This window comes from Paroedura picta, chromosome 2, assembly GCF_049243985.1.
Source record: "Paroedura picta isolate Pp20150507F chromosome 2, Ppicta_v3.0, whole genome shotgun sequence".
In the NCBI taxonomy this organism is placed as follows: domain Eukaryota; kingdom Metazoa; phylum Chordata; class Lepidosauria; order Squamata; family Gekkonidae; genus Paroedura; species Paroedura picta.
This window is the reverse complement of record NC_135370.1, coordinates 66,624,408-66,631,816: the sequence shown is the minus strand read 5'-3', so window position 1 is coordinate 66,631,816 and position 7,409 is coordinate 66,624,408. Positions and strand designations below refer to the sequence as shown.

At 45.7% G+C, this 7,409-nt stretch overlaps 1 long non-coding RNA gene across 1 annotated transcript in view; it reads right to left on the bottom strand.

The window, feature by feature from the left end:
• Positions 1–5,487: 5,487 nt before the first annotated feature.
• LOC143828678 (uncharacterized) overlaps positions 5,488–7,409 on the bottom strand; it is a 36,816-nt gene continuing 34,894 nt past the window's right edge. Inside the window, exon 4 of the long non-coding RNA XR_013227826.1 lies at positions 5,488–5,565. This is a non-coding gene — a long non-coding RNA (uncharacterized LOC143828678). The remainder of the gene's footprint in view (positions 5,566–7,409) is intronic.

The following is a 7,409-nucleotide window of genomic DNA, read 5'->3' as shown; positions in this document are numbered from 1 at the left end:
ACTCTGCCTCCCCATCTCAGTTTGGAGAGCCAGTTTGGTGTAGTGGTTAGGGGTGCAGACTTCTAATCTGGCATGCCGGGTTCGAATCTGCACTCCCCCACATGCAGCCAGCTGGGTGACCTTGGGCTCGCCATGGCACTGATAAAATGGTTCTGACCGAGCTGGGATCTCAGGGCTCTCTCAGCCTCACCCACCCAACAGGGTGTCTGTTGTGGTGAGAGGAATGGGAAGGTGACTGTAAGCCGCTTTGAGCCTCCTTTGGGTAGGGAAAAGCGGCATATAAGAACCAACTCTTCTTCTTCATGTTTTCCCCTCCTCACTAGCCTCTCAGTCCTTCCCTTCCCCACTCACCGCCATGCCACCCAAGCTGCATTTCAATGGCTCTGTGGAAGGAAGTGATCCAGAGAGCTGCTGGATCCTGCTGGCACCCCTCACCCCAAAAAAATCCTTAAAAGATTCTGCCTAGGATGTCAGCAGGGGCTGGGCTTCAAGGCAGGGACACAGCAGGGAAAGGAGGCCAGACCTGGCCGGTGGGGGGAAGGTGTTGTGAAAAAAGCCCAGCTGGTAAGCCAGCTTGTCTCCAGCTGCCCACTGTCTCTGCTTGGGAGAGGGAAAGGTCAGTGGGGGGAGTACCCGGCCATCAGCCCCTTTCCTCCAGTGAGTCCAAGCTGTGCTGCCTGAGCTTCTGCCACCACACCACCTGAGCTGCTCGAGCAGGAGAGCTGAGCAAGCAGCAATGGTAGGACAATGTTCAAGAGATTTTTGCATGTTTCCCCCTCCATATAGTCTTGTTCATCTCTGGGACTCATGATTGTTGTTGTTAGGTGCGAAGTCGTGTCCAACCCATTGAGACCCCATGGACAACGGTCCTCCAGGGCTTCCTGTCTTCTCCAGCACCAGAGTTCAAAAGCCTCAATTCTTTGATGCTCCGCCTTCCTTATGGTCCAACTTTCACAGCCATACATTGCAACTGGGAAGACCATAGCCTTGACTAGACGCACTTTTGTTGGCAGGGTGATGTCTCTGCTTTTTAGGATGCTGTCTAGATTTGCCATAGCTTTCCTCCCCAGGAGTAAGCGTCTTTTAATTTCTTTGCTGCAGTCCCCATCTGCAGCGATCTTGGAGCCCAGGAAAATAAAATCTGTCACTACCTCCATTTCTTCCCCATCTATTTGCCAGGAATTGAGAGGGCTGGATGCCATGATCTTAGTTTTCTTGATGTTGAGTTTCAAGCCAACTTTTGCACTCTCCTCCTTCACCCGCATCAACAGGCTCTTTAGTTCCTCTTCACTTTCTGCCATTAGAGTGGTATCATCTGCATATCTGAGGTTGTTTATATTTCTCCCTGCAATCTTGATCCCAATTTGTGACTCATCTAATCCCGCCTTTCTCATGATGTGCTCCACATACAAGTTAAATAGGCAAGGTGACAGTATACAGTATATCCCCCCTTCAAGGATCGCTGCCTTGCCGTGGCAAGGGGGCTTGCGTAGCTCAGTGAAGCTATGAGCTATGCCGTGCAGGGCCACCCAAGACGGACAGGTCATAGCTGAGAGCTCTGACAAAAGGTGATCCACTGGAGAAGGAAATGGCAAACCACTCCAGTATCTTTGCCATGAAAACCCAATGGACAAGTTCAAAAGGGATGCATGATAGAGAGTGGTAAATCCACTTTCCTGGATTTACCACATTGCGCTTTAAAAAGGGCCGCATTTTGGAGGCTGTGTCGCCAAATAGTCCTTGTGCAGAAGTTGCTCTTGAGTTCCTTCCTTTGCCCTGGGATGAATGCTAGAGTACAGCACCCAGGTGCTTCACCTTTGGCCTACAATTCCACTACTACTACACTACCATTCAGCAAAGACTCAGATACTGTTAGTTTTCCTTCTAATGACTGCTGATCAATAACATGAAATTGAAATGGCAAAAGCAAATGTAGGGATGTGCAGTCCAAGCCGTTGTCAGTCTGTAACCCTGCTGAGCAACAGTGGGCAGGGATTCTAGCCATGCAAAACCACTCTTTGTTTTGCTTTGGTTGTTGGTTGATGGGGCTTGAAATGGCCAATGTTTTGGCAACAAGACCCTTTAAACCCCTGACTGAAACTCAGCTGAGTGCAGCAGGGAAGAGAGAGAGAGAGAGAGCACTCATCTACCCATCTAATAACAAAGGGATCTGGTGGGGCCAGGAGTGGCCACAGAGGTCCAGGTAAGGCCAAGTCCTGGGGATGGCCTTCAGGAGAACTGGGAACAAGCCTATGGGAGGTTGGTCCTAAGATGCTGTGGGAGGATAGGACATTGGGCTTACAAGAATGCCAGGGTGTGTTTAAAAAGCTGGGCTGCTCTTCTGTTCAGAAAGCAGTTGTCTAAACAGACAGATCAACCATTCAGTATTTGCCTTAAGTAGTCCTTCATCACATTAATAGTGCCAGTCTGTAATGATAACATTTTCGCACATGCACATGGTTTTTTTGAGGGGGGAACAGCAGATCTGTTCAACAGATGTTTAAGGCTTGATTGCTGAACCAAATCGACCTGGTGATTAGCTCATATCTGATCTCCACAGCTGAACACAACATATTCGGCTATCAGAGAAGTTTGCTGTGAAATTTACATAATCTCTATTTGGAGTTATCAACTTCTGTTTCCTTGGTATCCAATTAGTAATGATTTATGAGCTTTCGTGTGCATGCACACTTCCTCAGACAATGCTCAGAAGAGTGCTTGCACTCGAAAGCTCATGCCCTGAATAAATCTTTGTTGGTCTTAAAGGTGCCATTGGACCCCAAGTTTGTTGTACTACTTCAGACCAACATGGCTATCCACTTGAATCCAGCAAAGTTAGTGAAGTATTGTACAAAGACATCAGCTGAATGTCCTATTTTGTTGACTGTATCAACTCAACTCAGTCTTTGTAATCTACATTGAGTCCTTGTGAGAAAAGCAGACTATGAATAATATAAATAAATAAATCTATATGCTGGCAGACTTATTGAGAGGGCACTATAGAAGTTCTATTATTATTATTATTATTATTATTATTAATAATAATAATAATAATTTTAGTTATTGATTTGTCCACATTATGAATGGCAGAATTGGGTAAACTACATTCTTCTCTGATCATGACTGTAGTATTTTTTATTACTTCCTGACTCTAATAGCTTTGGTCCAGTGACTAGAAGCAGTGACAGAGTGGTTTAAAACATGTTGCTTCAAACTGAACCCTTCAAAGGTAGAGAACTTCTGGCTAGGAAGAAGAAGAAGAGCTGGTTCTTATACGGTGCTTTTCTCTACCTGAAGGAGTCTCAAAGGCCTATTACGCACGGCTGCTGAAACGGCAGCATGGAGAACGCGGAGGAGGAAGAAGTGAAGCAAACTGCTTACGCACGGGACGGAACGCAATGGCGGCAAAACCCAGAGTATCCGATTATGCACGCGGCTACTCCGGAGCCACTTCTGGTTGCGCCCTGGTCCCGGGAAGCTCCACTTTGGCCCGTTATGCACGAACTGGAATTCGGGGTGGAATGGCGGCAGCTAAAATCACCAATTATGCACGCTGCAGGCGGCAACCGGGCGCAGATTCAATGTATGCCGCCGAAAAAGCCGCGTTAGTGAGATGTGGAAGAAAGTCGAGCTTCCCAGGACCAGGGCACAACCAGAAGTGGCTCTGGAGTAGCCGTGTGCATAATCGGATACTCTGGGTTTTGCCGCCGTTGCGTTCCATCCCATGCGTAAGCGGTTTGCTTCGCTTCTTCCTCCTCCACGTTCTCCATGCCGGCGTTTCAGCGGCTGTGCATAATAGGCCTTTCTTCCGCATCTCTCTAACGCGACCTTTTCAGTGGCATACGTTGACTCTGCGCCCGGTTGCCGCCTGCAGCGTGCATAATTGGTGATTTTAGCCACCCCCATTCCATCCCAAATGTGGACCTTCCACTCTGTGCATAATGGGCCAAAGTGGCTTACAGTCTCCTTCCCTTTCCTCTCCCCACAACAGACACCCTGTGAGATGGGTGAGGCTGAGAGAGCCCTGATATCACTGCTCGGTCAGAACAGTTTTATCAGTGCCATGGTGAATCCAAGGTCACCCAGCTGGCTGCATGTGGGGGAGCGCAGAATTGAACCCAGCATGCCAGATTAGAAATCCGCACTCCTAACCACTACACCAAACTGGCTTCAAAGGCAGAGAACCTTTGGCTAGGAAGAATAGACCAGACCAGGAAGCATGTCTCCTGAGGCTGGATGGGGTGCAACTTAAAGTAGCAAAGGCAGCCACAACCTTGGGAGTGATTCTTGATGCCTCCTTAACAATGGAGGCTCAAATCATGAAGGTAGCAGAGCTGGTGTTTGCCCATCTAAGCCAAGCAAAGCTACTAGCACCCTGTATGGCCCCAGAACACCTAGCCACCATGATCCACACAGTCGTCACCTCCAGACTTGATAACTGTAGTTCATTCTATGCAGGTCTATCCTTGACACTGCTCTGGAAATTACAGCTGATCTAAAATGCAGCTGCCTGGGTTCCCACATGGACACCGTGGAGATTTCACATAAAATTTGTTTTGCGGCAGCTGCATTGGCTTCCAGTAAAGTTCCAGATCCGGTTCAAGGTTTTGGTACTAACCTTTAAGGCCTTACGCAATGCAGGCCCTGAACTTGTTCCCCAGAGAGCACTTCAGTCAAGTAATACCAACTGAATGAGGATCTCTGGCCCTAAAGAAGTACATTTGGCCTCACATGCCTGGTGGAATGAGACTCCTGGGTAGATCAGGGCTCTGACAGAAGCTTCCAAGTTCCACAATGCCTGCAAGATGGAGTTCTTCCACTGAGCTTACAGTTGAGGCCAGTGAGAAACTATACCATAGCAACTAACCAAGCCTCCCTCCCGCTGTCTCTCCCCTCCCTTCTCTCCGACTCCTCCAGGTAGCTTTGTTGGAGCCACTCCATCATGGTTCCCAGACACCCAAGCAATCAGGTGGAGTTTTCAGTTGGCCACTCATTAACAGGTAGAGCTGGGTGTCATCTGCATATTGGTGACACCCAAGTCCAAACTCTCAAACAAGTTGGGCAGGAGGGTGCATGAAGATGTTGAATAATATCAGGGAATCATGCCCTGTGGTGCTCCACATTGGAGTTGGAAGCAGCACAATTGTTCTTCCCCAAGACCAACCCTCTGTTGCCGACTTTGGAGAAAGGAAACCAGACACTGCAAGGCTGACTCCATATCCCCAGGTCAGCAAGGCATTGAGCTAGAAGCTCATGATCTGCTAGATCAAACACTGCTATGCCGATTCACCTCAGTCCAGTTATCTATGAAGGTCATCTCAGAGTGACCAAAACCGTTTCCACCCCATGGCCAGATCAGAATGCAGACTGGAATGGGTCCAGAACTGATACTTCATTGAGGTGTGCTTTTAATGGTTCCACAGCCACACATTCACCCACCTCTCCCAGAAACAATAAGTGCAAGTTGAGGCAGTAGCTGATTTGGCCCTGCAGATCCAAACATGGTTTCTTCATAGATTCTGTGAACTGCTTGGAGCCCATTGTTGGGAAGGGCAGTACATAAACCTAAGAAATAAAATAAATAAAATTTAAAAATCTTTAGAAGTATGTTATTATTCTAGGCTTTAGGGGTATTCAAGACCTTGTATCCATGAACAGAAAAGGGATATAAAGAAAGAAAAATATTAAACAGCCACAACATAAGAAAATTAAACTGGAAAATCAGCTAATTTGAATCTACTATGTTAATTTTTGGGCTGTGTGTACATTTAGATTATACAAATTGTCCCTACCTCTCATTGTATCTCAAGATAGTTTTGAATGCTGAATATTTTTCTGTTATCTTTTACACTTAAGCATTGTTAGCAATCAAGGTTCAAAAAGATTATTCAACAGCCTCCATTTGCAATTGCATTAAACTGTCTTAATGCATTAAGTGCATTAACTGTCTTAAAGCATTAAGTGCATAAACTGTCTTAATACATTGAATGCATTAAACTGTCTTAATCTAATTTGTGGTTGGAGAAGTCAAGAATGTTTGGTCACCCAGCAACTAATGTTACATTTTCCAGGCTAGCACAGCTAGTATGTTCATAGGAAAAGTTACTGAGAGCTCTTGACATTTGGGCACAAAAGAATTATAACAGCTGTGAGTTTAGCATGAAGGCTTACATTGTTACAGAATAAAGCAGTTTTGGAGTTGGACATTGGTGGCATTCTTGTTCAGCTTTTCTCCAAAACTCAATACATTATCCTTAAAACAATCATGATTGTTGGTTAGTTATGAAGCTAACAGTGTAACATAAACCAGGGCTAAGCACTGCTAAGGAAAGGGAGAACAGCCATAGGAAGGTCAAGAAGAATGAAGAAGAAGAAGAGTTGGTTCTTATATGCCACTTTTCTCTACCCGAAGGAGGCTTAAAGCGGCTTACTGTACTCTCCCCCACAACAGACACCCTGTGAGGTGGGTGAGGCTGAGAGAGCCCTGATATCACTGCTCGGTCAGAACAGTTTTATCAGTGCCATGGCAAGCCCAAGGCCCAAGGTCACCCAGCTGGCTGGGTGCAGGAGTGCAGAATCAAACCTGGCATGCAAGATTAAAAGTCTGCACTCCTAACCACTACACCAAACTGTCTTTTGTGAGTCAAGATCAGGCTACATGATATTGCCTTCTGAGTCCTCTAAATGATTTTGGAGAAATGTGCATACTGGGAGACAATTCTTCCCTTTCCTCTTGGGAGAGGAATGGGAAGGCGACTGTAAGCCGCTTTGAGCCTCCTTCAGGTAGGGAAAAGCGGCATATAAGAACCAACTCTTCTTCTTCTTCTATGGATCACATTTTTGATATTGGTCATATTGGACCTGCCTGACTTTCCTTTTCCAGTTGTGCCTTGAAAAAAGATTCCATTAACTGAGATTTCCCATGGCTTCACATCCAGAGTGGCTCTTTGCATTTTCAGTCTTTCTCTAAGCTATAATAAGCAAGACCAAATTCTAAAGAAAAGACTAAGTCATGGTAGATGAATTCATTATAGCAAAATGCAAGAACTTCTTTAAAAAGCTGTTTTTTTTTAAGTCAATGTTCTTTAAACCAGACCTTTTGATGAAATAATATATGAAAGATAAGAACATGTATTAATTACTGTGATCCACTTTCTGTGATCAAATCTTGGCAGAAGCAGCAGATGGGAAGGGGAAAATTATTGGGAAAGAGGGAAATAGTTTCACAGAAAGAAGGGAGTTGATATGAGGGGTCTTGGAAGAGAGCCAATATTTGCTAACCTGTTGGAGGGTTCACTTGTAAAAGAAGTGCCAACACAAATACCTGTGCTCAGGAAAGCTGAAATGGAGCAGAAAACGCTTAACACTTGATCTCTGAAAGTAAACAATCAAATAAAATGTTGAAAGCT